Source organism: Bos taurus, chromosome 22 (assembly GCF_002263795.3).
Source record: "Bos taurus isolate L1 Dominette 01449 registration number 42190680 breed Hereford chromosome 22, ARS-UCD2.0, whole genome shotgun sequence".
Classification (NCBI taxonomy): domain Eukaryota; kingdom Metazoa; phylum Chordata; class Mammalia; order Artiodactyla; family Bovidae; genus Bos; species Bos taurus.
In genome coordinates this window covers 20,793,298-20,805,423 of record NC_037349.1, presented here as the reverse complement: position 1 = coordinate 20,805,423, position 12,126 = coordinate 20,793,298, and positions in this window count along the sequence as shown.

Sequence of the window (12,126 nt, the reverse complement as noted above, 5' to 3'; positions counted from 1 at the left end):
GGTGTCCATATGTGCGTGGATTTATCTCTGGGCTTTCTATTTTGTTCCATTGGTCAATATTTCTGTCTTTGTGCCAGTACCATACTGTCTTGATAACGGTGGCTTTGTAATAGAGCCTGAAGTCAGGCAGGTTGATTCCTCCAGTTCCATTCTTCTTTCTCAAGATAGTTTTGGCTATTGGAGGTTTTTTGTATTTCAAAATTTTAAAAATTTATTTATCTTTGTTTTTGGCTGTGCTGGGTATTCATGACTCTGCACAAGCTTTCTGTAGCTGAGGTGAGTGGGGTCTACTTGTTGCTGTGGTGCATGGGCTTTCTATGGAGGTGACTTCTCCCATTGCAGAGCACCAGCTCTAGACACGTAGACTCAGTCGTTGCAGATCACAGACTCTAGAGTCGGAAGTTTTGGCACACAGGTTTAGTTTCTCTGTGGCATATGGGATCTTCCTGGATCAGGGTTTGAACTTCTGTCTCCTACATTGTGAGGCAGATTCTTAACCACTGGACCACCAGGGAAGCCCAAGAATAGGTACTTTATTAATACAACTGTATGTGCTATAAATACTGTCCAGTCCTAGTTTTTGATATGTGACTGAGTATCTCAGATAATTTTCCATTTCAGTAGCTACAGAATTTCTTCCTTTGAACATTTGAAAATTATTCCCTTTGTATATATGTACTATAATTTATTTGACTGCTATTGTATTGACGTACATTTAGATTATTTCAAGGGTTTTGCTAATATAAATACTGCTACAATGAATATCTTGTACACATGACTTCACACTTCAGAGAGAGAGTATATGTGTGTTCATAGCACATTCCTAAATTTGAAATTCCTTGGTGAATGGGTATATGCTTTACAATTTTGGTAGAAAATGAGGTCGTTGAATTTCTAGCCATCAAGAGTTCACCACGTTGTGTTTCCAAGAACAACACATAAAAATACAGTTTTCCACAGTCCTGCCAATGTGATGTTTACCAAATTATCTGTGTTAGTATTCCATCTAACAGTTTTGCTATCTCATTATAGGTTCATTTCTCTAAAAGAAAGTTTTAAGAACCGTTTCACGTGTGTAACAGCTGTGGTTTTCTCTGAACCAGCTGTTCATGTTGTTTACTCGTGTCTCAGTTCTATTGTTGCTTTTACCTTGTGACCCATAGGAATTCTTTGTGTAAATTAGTCCTTTGTGATATGAATTGAATGTTTTGGGTTTTTTTTTTTTTTTTGCTATGTAAACATTAAAAAGTTTTGTGTAGTTGAACCCAGATCCTTTCTCGCATGTCTCTGGGCTCTACTATCAACCTTAGGAATGTACTTTTCACTGTGGTGTCATCAGAGAATCTTGCCTTTGGTTTCTTCTGGTACATTTATGATTTCCTTCTTGCTCAGTTATTTTATTCATTAGGTTTTTATCTTGCTGTGAGGTATAAAGGAGGAATTCAGCCTTATTTTTATGGGATTGCTACTTTTTAAAAATATCATTAAAACTTTTTCTTCATGATTTTGAAATGTGACCTTTATTACATGTTACAGTACTGTATATGATTGAATCTGCTTCAGGATGTATGATCTTGTTCTCTTGGTGTGTGTGAATACCACATAAGTGTGAGTGTTTCGTGTGTGTATGTGTGTGTATATATATATGTATATATGAAAAATATGTATAGTGTGCTTAATATGCGTTCGGTGTGCTTCTCTCGTCTGTTACATTGAGATGCAAACTTAGTATACTTTCTTAGATGCCTCAGGCTTTCTGTCTGTTTTCTGCTTTAGTTTTTGTTCGAGCTGGGTTGGTTTTTCTCTACTTTTTGGACATAAATGAAACATCGTAGTGAGGGACCCAGATCTTGCTTCGCTAGTGGTCCTGAGGGGCTGGCTACAGCGACCTGGAAGTGTGGGAAAGATAGTTCCCTATGACCACTATGGAAAGAGCCAGACAGGCACATGCCCCAGCTTTGCCAGCTATCTGGAGAAGCCTTCTTTGTGGATTTTGAGGTGTGGTGGATTATACTGAGGTATAAGCCATCTGTCACACGAGGGATCAGGTTGATGGCCAAATACATTGACTTTGTCCTCCAAAGATTATAAGGCCCCAACCTTTTTCTTTTTTTGGTATCATTGTGACTTTCCTCACTGTATTGGTTTTGTGACAATGTTGGAAATAAGCAATAAAGTCTAAATCTGTGTATTTGCCTAAAAAAGGTTTTGTCTAAAAAAATGCTTTGGATTGTCTTATACAGATTACCTGAATTTCTGGTTGTATTTCATGGCAAGAAAGTTTTCCTTGTATAGTTACAAATTTCCTAATGCCTTAGTATAAGTATTTGCTCTTCCTTAAGTCTTAAATATTATGAGAAAGATATTCTCAATCCCTATTCAATAGCAAGATCTGCCAGAGTAGTTGCTCAGAGCCTGGGCCATACTCATCAATCTTTTCCAGTGGGTTTGGCATCATGCAGGACACTGAGGACGAGAAGATGTGGATTTAAATAGGGAGTATAACATACGTCTCTTTCTTTCAGGAGCATCAGGATTGTGCTAAGGAAGCTGACTGAAGAGGGAGTGATAGGAAATTTTCGTATGGCAGCAGCTTCCGTCCCGTAAACTTACTTGCTACATGTAGCCACTTAGAGTATTTTGGCCTGTTCTCTGCTCAGCAGCACTGCTGCATTTTGCAACAGACAACACTGGCTTTATCAATAGACACTTTGCTTTTGAAATGAAAAAATAGGCATTTTATTATCATGGTTGATTGGATACAGCCCATAACCTAATGCAAATGATTTTTTAAAATACTTCCTCCATTTGTATGGTTAATCCCAGGAATTTGAATTTTGGAAAGAAGTTTATTAGAAATATACTCCAGTGTTTACTTTTTGAGAAAAGCCAATAGATCTCCTAAGACATACCTGAGAAGGTACACAGTACACAATGAATTAGCTTCACTATGCATGCAGTGTTGTGACAGTGACAAGAAGGAAGATGAAGCCACATAGTCCGAGGCAGCTGAGAAATTGTGAGGTACGAGGTCGCTATAGACTTGTATTTATTATCTCCACTGGTTGTGTAAGTGAGCTGAAATAGGCAACTTTTCCCAGAAGCTTGACCTTAGCATTTAGAATGATGGTGGCCACAGGTGACAGCTGTAGGAATTGAGTGTATTAGAGTGTATTAGTTTGCTGGGGTTGCCGTAATAAAGTACCACAGAGCAATGCCTTAAGCAACAGAAATGTATTTCTTCAAATTGTGGAGACTAGAGTTTAAGATCCAGGTGTCAGCAAGGTTGATTTCTCCTCAAGGTCTCTCTCTTTGGCTTATAGATGGCTGCTGCTACTGCTGCTGCTAAGTCGCTTCAGTCGTGTCCAACTCTGTGAGACCCCCTAGACGGCAGCCCACCAGGCTCCCCTGTCCCTGGGATTCTCCAGGCAAGAACACTGGAGCAGGTTGCCATGTCCTTCTCCAATGCATGAAAGTGAAAAGTGAAAGTGAAGTCGCTCAGTCGTGTCTGACCCTTAGGGACCCCATGGACTGCAGCCCACCAGGCTCCTCCATCCATGGGGTTTTCCAGGCAAGAGTACTGGAGTGGGGTGCCATTGCCTTCTCCATATAGATGGCTACCTTCCTGCTTTGTCTTCATCACATGGTCTTCCTTCTGTGTGTGTCTGTGTTATAATCTCCTCTTCTTATTAGGACACTAGTCCTATTTTATGTAGTGAGATTTTGGGGTAAATCACCACATTTTTTGAGGGCACTGGGCTAGGAAATCAGAAGATTTATGAGGTGATTATTCCTTTTTAAAAAAATTAATTTTTATTAGAGTCTAGTTGCTTTACACTGTTGTGTTAGTTTCTGCTGTACAGCAAAATGAATCAGTTATACACACACATGTCTGCTTTTTTTTAGATTTCTTTCTGATTTAGGTCAACACAGACAATAAAGTAGAATTCCCTGTGCTATACAGTACGTTCTCATACAGAGAAACCTATATGCAGGTCAGGAAGCAACAGTGAGAACTGGACATGGAACAACAGACTGGTTCCAAATAGGGAAAGGAGTACGTCAAGGCTGTATATTGTAACCCTGCTTATTTAACTTATATGCAGAGTACATCATGAGAAACATTGGGCTGGTTAAAGCACAAGCTGGAATCAAGATTGCCAGGAGAAATATCAATAACCTCAGATATGCAGATGACACCACCCTTATGGCAGAAAGCGAAGAGGAACTAAAGAGCCTCTTGATGAAAGTGAAAGTGGAGAGTGAAAAAGTTGGCTTAAAGCTCAACATTCAGAAAACAAAGATCATGGCACTCAGTCCCATCAGTTCATGACAAATGGATAAACAGTGGAAACAGGGCTCCAAAACCATTGCAGATGGTGACTGCAGCCATGAAATTAAAAGAGGCTTATTCCTTAGAAGAAAATTTATGACCAACCTAGATAGCATATTGAAAAGCAGAGACATTACTTTGCCAACAAAGATCCGTCTAGTCAAGGCTATGGATTTTCCAGTAGTCATATATGGATGTGAGAGTTGGACTGTGAAGAAAGCTGAGTGCCGAAGAATTGATGCTTTTGAACTGTGGTGTTGTAGAAGACTCTTGAGAGTCCCTTGGACAGCAAAGAGATCCAACCAGTCCATCCTAAAGGAAATCAGTCCTAAATATTCATTGGAAGGACTGATATTGAAGCTGAAACTCCAATACTTTGGCCACCTGATGTGAAGAGCTGACTTATTTGAAAAGACCCTGATGTTGGGAAAGATTGAGGATGGGAGGAGAAGGGGATGACAGAGGATGAGATGGTTGGATGGCATCACTGACTCTATGGACATGAGTTTGAGTAAACTCTGGGAGTTGGTGATGGACAGAGAGGCCTGGCATGCTGCAGTCCATGGGGTTGCAAAGAGTCGGATATGACTGAGCGACTGAACTGTCAGTTATGAATTTTTGAATAATTGAAACAATTGAAGTGGCCTAGTCCAGTCTCCTTTATGAACAGAAGAGCAAACTGAAAGGTAGAAAAGGAAAGTTGTTTTCCAGAATGTTGAAAAATCAGGATAGAAATCATGAATCTGAATATGACTGCATTTAGTGGTTCACTTATGATAATATCTCTGTCATTGGGTAATTGCCAAGAGACGTCAGAGAGGATTTGTAGAGTGCACATAATTTGTCCTATTTGCATTGACAATTTATTATTTGTACTAGAATTGCTGGTGTAGATTGAGATAACTTCTTAAAAACAAATTATAAAAGCTGTTTGGCAACATACAACTTAGGACACAATAAAAAACTTCTGAGAAACTACTTTTTATAGAATACGGTAAATGCACTTGGAGCTTGACTATAAGCATTTTATATTTATAAGCATTAGTGGCAAGGTACTGAGCTTCTTATGCTCAAGAAGCTACATGAAAAGTTGCCTTCAGATTGCTGTTGTAGCTAGAGATGCTGAGACTTAAGTTTCTTCAATGAGAATCATCTTATCCCTTTTTCTTAGCATAAGAAATCTAAATATCCCATTAAAAGGGGGCAAGAACAAAGAAATGAGAGTGTGAGGCTTGGAACAAATGTAGGATATTTTAATGCCCTGTGGATCATAACCTCATATTAAGACGGTTGTCATGGGTTATAGCAGATGGAATAAGTGTTCTGTAGTTGGTGTCTAGTTTAGACTCGCTTCCCTGGTGACTCAGCTGGTAAAGAATCCGCCTGTTAATGAAGAAGATGCTTGAGATGGGGGTTCAATCCCTGGGTCAGGAAGATCCCCTGGAGAAGGGAATGACTACTCACTCTAGTATTCTTGCCTGAAGAATTCCATGGACAGAGGAGCCTGGTGGGCTACAGTCCATGAGGTTGCAGAGCTGGACAGGATTGGGTGAGTAACATACAAATATAGAAGACAGACATCTCACCTTGGACCCAACCTGAAACTCAGATGTAGTTGGTGAACTGTTGGACAGGCTTTGAGAATTTGTATTTTCTGGAAAAGGCAAAGGAAAATTTGGATTATCCTTGAGAATGTTATGCCAAGTGTAACAAGCCCGTAATAAAAAAGATATTGTATATATCACTTAGGATGAGATACATACATAGTCAAAGTCACAGAGAGAGAAGGTAGAATGGTGGTTGCCAGTGGCTAGAGGGCGGAGGATAGGGAGTTAGTATTTAATGGGGACAGAATTCCAGTTTGGCAAAGTGAAAAGGGTTCTGGAGAGGGATGGTGGTTATAGTTGCACAAAAATGTGAATGTACTTGATATGTGAATATACTGTATCTTTCAAAATGGTTGTTGTTGTTGTTCAATACAGTCCTGTCTGACTCTTTGTGACCCCATGGACTGCAGCACACCAGGCTTTCCTGTCCTCCAGTATCTCCTGGAGTTTGCTCAAATGAATGCCCATTGAATCTGTGATGTTATCTAACCATCTCATCCTCTGCTACCCCCTTCTTCTTTTGTCTTCAGTCTTTCCCATCATCAAGGTCTCTTCGAATAAGTCAGCTCTTTCCAGCAGGTGGCCCAAATATTGGAGCTTCTGTGTCAGTCCTTTCAAAGAGTATTCAGGATTGATTTCCTTTGGGATTGATTGATTTGATCTCCTTTATGTCAAGAGTCTTCTCCAGGACCACAATTCAAGATGGTTACAGTAGTAACTTTTATATTGTATGTAAGAAAGTGAATTTGCTCAGTTGTGTCCGACTCTGCGACCCCATGGACTGTAGCCCACCAGTCTTCTCCATCCATGGAATTTTCCAGGCATGAGTACTGCAGTGGGTTGCCATTTCCTTCTGCAGGGGATCTTCCCGACCCAGGAACTGGACCCGGGTCTCCCACATTGCAGGCAGACGCTTTACCATCTGAGCCACCAGGGAATCTCCATATTGTGTGTATTTTATCCCAATAAAAAAGAATAAGAAATAGAGGAACTTGTGTGAGCAAGATTTTTTAAACAGTTTGATAGAGGTTTGAAGGCCTGGTTTGGAGGGAGGACCAGGGGATGAAAAATGTAGCCTTTATCTGTCCCAGACTAGCCCAACAGGGAGATTTTTATGAGACTGAAAAGAAGCTGTTATCATGAGGGACTTAGAGTGGTGGATGAACAGCCACTTGGGTGTCGTGGAGGGAATCAAGAGTGGCGTGAGGAGCTCTGGGGTGGAGGATGGCATTGAGTGCCTCCAGGGTTGGTGGCTTAGGTGCTGTGGATGGATACCTGAGGCCAGTCACTCATGGTGGGTCTCACCAGTGATGAGGTTCTCACCAGGGTCCTCATGGGGAGAGAACACAGTTGGCTCAGGGGAGGGGCCAAGGTGGGCACCTTGAAGTGACAGCAGCTGACAGGTTGGACCCTGAACACTTGTGAGATACTGGGGGGCAGACTTTAGACACCTAGGGGGAGTCATTAAAGCTGATCAGATATCTTGTAGGAGTGAGTGAGGACCAGAGCTAGTAAAATATGAATTATTATTGATCAAATCACTCCATCAACACTCTTGAGCCAGTGAGGCAAGGGAAGTGTGTCTTTCTGGTGAATAAACAGAGGATCACATTCCTGACCTGGTGGGGCACTGAACAGTTGTTCACTCAAGCCTGAAATCTGGTAATGGGTCCAGTCACATGACTGGGGATTTGCTTTATCATCATGGCATTGAGGACCTATGCCTTTAAGCTCAAACATGAGGACATGGCACTTGAATGGCAGTCTTTGTTGAGTGATATATTGAATGCTTCTGTTTTATGGATGGCAGAAGAGAAGCACTGCCCCCTTTCCAATCTGTGGATAAATCATCTGGATTTATGATGGATTAAGTATTCTTTCTTCTCATGACAGTAATAAGTGTTATGAGCAGTGTTTAATAGTTAGACAGAGGAGATAAATATCAATTACTATTAGAGGAAGCATTTTTTTAACCCGCTTCCCCGCTTTCTCCCATGATGAGGTTAATCATTTATGGCAAAGGCACATGAATAATTTTGTTTTATCTCTTTATCCAAGCAGTAAATGAATAGTAGTAACGCAGGGAGATTTGGATAATTAGTGTAAGAATGTATGCCAAGTATTTAAAGTTTTGTATTCTTCTCAAAACTCATTTTGTCTCAGCCACAAATAGTGCTTCTGTTCATAATGTGTGTTTAAAATTTTCATTTGGGGAACTCGGTCTCATCTTTCTTTGAATGTTTTTCTTTCTTGATGGGCAAGCTGTGTGGGAGCTGCAGTGTGCCCAGGAAAGGCTGCAGGGGCGAGGCTGCTGAGTGTAGGATATTGCATGAAGGAAGTGTTATGAATGGATTTCTAGCTCTTAGTAATAAAAATTGATCAATTAAAATGAATCTATTTGCATATAGTAAAATTCACTCTTTTTGGTGTATAGTTGTTTTGAATTTTGATAAATACACAGAGTCCTGTGTCCACAGCCACAATTTAGATGCTGGACAGATCCATGACCCATCCCACCTCCAAAGGCCCCTAATGTCAGTATCTCTGCCGACACGTCTCCCACCCCCCAATCCTTGGCAACAACTGATCTGTTCTCCACCCTGCAATTTTTTTTAAAAATTTTATTTTATATTGGGGCACAGTTGATTAAAATTTTTCTCAGTTTCAGATGTATAGCAAAGTAATTTCAGTTATACATGTACAGGTGTCTCTTCTTTTTCAAATTCTTTTTCCTGTTTAGATTCTTAAAGTATTGAGCAGAGTTCAGGACCTACTGTGTAGCACAGGGAACTCTGCACCCTCTGGTTTTGCCTTTTCCCACAGAGAGGGTTTCGTCCTTGTTCTTGGCTGGGAGCTGTTGTTGCTCGCTAGATGGTTAGACTGGCTGTGTTTGGAGGTGATTTGGAAGAGGGAGATCTGGTAGTTCTGATGAAGCCTGTCTCAGTTGGTGCCTTTCTCTGGGGCTGTTCTTGACTCCTCCAGACCTCAAGCGATGCTTTTTCAGGCCCTTTGCCAATCTTTCTTTCCAGGAGAAAGTGGGAATTCCTCTTCTACCTGCTTCCCCTGACACCCCCTCCCAAGCCCACCATTAGGCATTTCATAATTTGTCAAACATTTTTGGTGTCCTTCTTGGGTGAACAAGTGCTGGTATCCCATCTCTGGTATATTTTAAAGTTTGGGGTTCGTTGGTGGCCCTCTGACTTTGGTCCTTTGAATTTCTGAAGAACATTAAGGAATTTGCCAGTGGTCCTGTTTTCCTATTCCTGTCTGGGAGAGAAGGATGTTGGTGCAGCTGACTCCACCCTTGGGGGAAGCCAGGATCAACATCTACCTTTAACCCCTGTTACCTCTGCTGACATTTGGGGTTAGTTTTCTGCTATTTTGTTTGTTTTTGATTTTGGGGGGGGGGATTTTATTCCTCTTGGCTTTCTTCCTCATCAGTTGCTCATACCCAGGATAACCACTCTTCCCTTAGCCTCATGAGCATTAGCCAGGTTTGAGTGTGAAAAAGGCGGGTGGTGATGCGCTGCCCATTTGCGTCTGATCTCAGGGAAGGAGGTGGAGGTGCAGTGAGATACTTCTCATCTCCTTGAGGTGGAGGATGAAGAGGTATTTGTGTGAAGGTCCTGGACACTGCTCCTTCCTTCTGTAATATTCTCAGCTCCACTGGCCAGGGTATCCCAAGAGAAGGGGAAGAAAAAATGTGTTTGGAATCGTGGGTGGTTTTCTGCAAAACCTCTTCATTCATGACCATGGAGGAGGGTAGCAAAAAAAGGAGGCGTTGCAGGACTATAGGAATTTTTGCAGTGATCACTGTAGTTCCTCTCCACCATTCTGTGTCTAGCCCTGGCTGGTTCTCCGTCATCATCACCTTTACAGTCACCTGGAGAAAGCAGAGAGACATTCAACATCCGCACTCTGCTGAAGTTCTGCTCCCTCATTTCCCCATGTTTATTTGGAGGGCTTCAGAGTTGGGTGTGTGGGAAGCCAGCGGTTTGGGATAAGCTTGGAAAGCTCTCCGTGGCTTCACAGGTTGCGCTGAATGAAGAGAGCAACAGTGCATTGAACCTTCGAGGGAACCTTGGAGCCCCACTGAGCTGCGTGATCAGGCAGCGGACACAAATCTTTTCTCTCATTATTGTTGGGCTGTAACTTGTCCCAGAGGGAAGAAGTGGGCCAGAATCTCATTTTGCTACCCTTATTCTCCTGTGGGGATCTCCTACGTTAGGAGGTAGAAAGTAATGTGTGTTCATCCTTTCATTTCATATCCAATAATAGTCTACGAGACATGTCAGGGTGGAAGAGATACCCTGGCCCAATGCTGGGTGTCTTCAGCTTGTTCCTACAAAGTAGGATTATTTTGTAGTCCTATTTACCCACCCATCCATTCATTCAACTCTCCATGCATTTTCTAAAATTTTTATTTATTTTTTTGACCGTGTCATGTCTTCATTGCTGAGTGCAAGTTTTCTCTAGTTGCGGCAAGCAGGAGCTACTCTTCGTCACGGTGGTTGGGCTTCTCATTGTGGTATCTTCTCTTGTTACAGAGCATGGGATCAGTCGTTGTGATGCCTGGGCTTAGTTGCCCCAAGGCATGTGGAATCTTCCCAGACCAGGGATTGAACCCCCTGCATTGGCAACGGGATTCTTTACCGTTGGACCAGAAGTTAAGTCCCTCTCCATTCGTTTTTAAATAAGTATTTATTGAATGCCTTCCATGAGCTAAAATGATGATAATAAAATCATGAGTAAACATCTAGCCCACAACCTGGCACATGGCAGATGCTTTAATGTTGGTTAAGGGAATGAGTGAGTGAATTGATGAAGGCATGACTCTTGTTCTCAAGACATATACAGTCTGTTGGCAGTGGGGAGGGCTAGGTACACAGAATAATACTCTATTATAACGGGGGACACAGGATTTGTTGGAAATAAGAGGCAAATAGCCTTTGAGTATGACTTGAATAATTAGGGAAGGGCAGTGTTTGAGTTGAGTTACAAAGAAGCAGCAGTTTGACAAAGAAGTGGATAGTATATAAGGGTTAGTAAAGTGGAGTTTGTGTTTCAGCACGTCTGGGCTGGAGCTCTGATTCTGCACCTGTTAGGTTGATGCACTGGCATCACTTGTAGACAGAGCACAGCCAGGTTTATCAGATCTCATGCAGGGAAGGGAACATCACCTTCCCAGCCTCTCAGAGGACAGGAATCAGAGGAAGATATTCAAAGTATTTTAGCACTGGGACTGGGTGACTTTCAAAGCTGGTCTTACAAGGTGTGGGATTGGTCAGGAGAGGGCAGAGTTTGGCACATAAGAGTAAGGTGAGGGTCTTTAAGAAAGTCCAGTTAAGCAAGCCTATAGTCTTAAAAATATGCCGTTATAGGGACTTTCCTAGCAGTCCAGTGGTTAAGACTCTGCTCTTCCAATGCAGGGGGAATGGGTCTGTTCCCTGGTTGGAAAACTAAGATCCAAAGGATTAAAAAAAAAAAAACAAAAATGAAACTATAAGAAAATACTTTATTAGTTGATTCATTAGCACCTATCTTCTAGAAGGTACAATATGACAGTTTTATTTTCTTGCTTTTATTTTTGTGTGTGTAGAAGGAAATGGCAACCCACTCCAGTGTTCTTGCCTGGAGAATCCCAGGGACGGGGGAGCCTGGTGGTCTGCCATCTATGGGGTTGCACAGAGTCAGACACGACTGAAGTGACTTAGCAGTTAGTGTGTGTGTGTGTGTGTATATATATATATATATATATATATATATATATTTTTTTTTTTTTTTTTTGCTTTTTCTTAGAATTTTTGACATAGGGACAGAATGGTCTGCTGATTTCAGTACTTATTAGCTATGTGCCTTTGGGCAAGATTTTCCTTTCCTACTAGCTTTAACTGACACTAATACATGAATGAAACTAATAGAAGATTTAATGAGATCGAATGTGTCTAACACATGGCACACAGGACTTGACCCCAGGAAGCGTTTGTCATGGGATACAGGGCACTCGGCAGCAGAACCATGAATCAGAACTGCCATCTCAGCCTCACATTCCCCTGGGGCTCTGATAATGATATTCTAATCTGAGAGGCTAGAAACCTGTGCTTGCTAGTTCCAGTTCCCTTATCAACTTGGCTGTGTTACCTTGGGTAGGTGACTCACCCTCTCTGGCAACCTCTGTATCCTCCT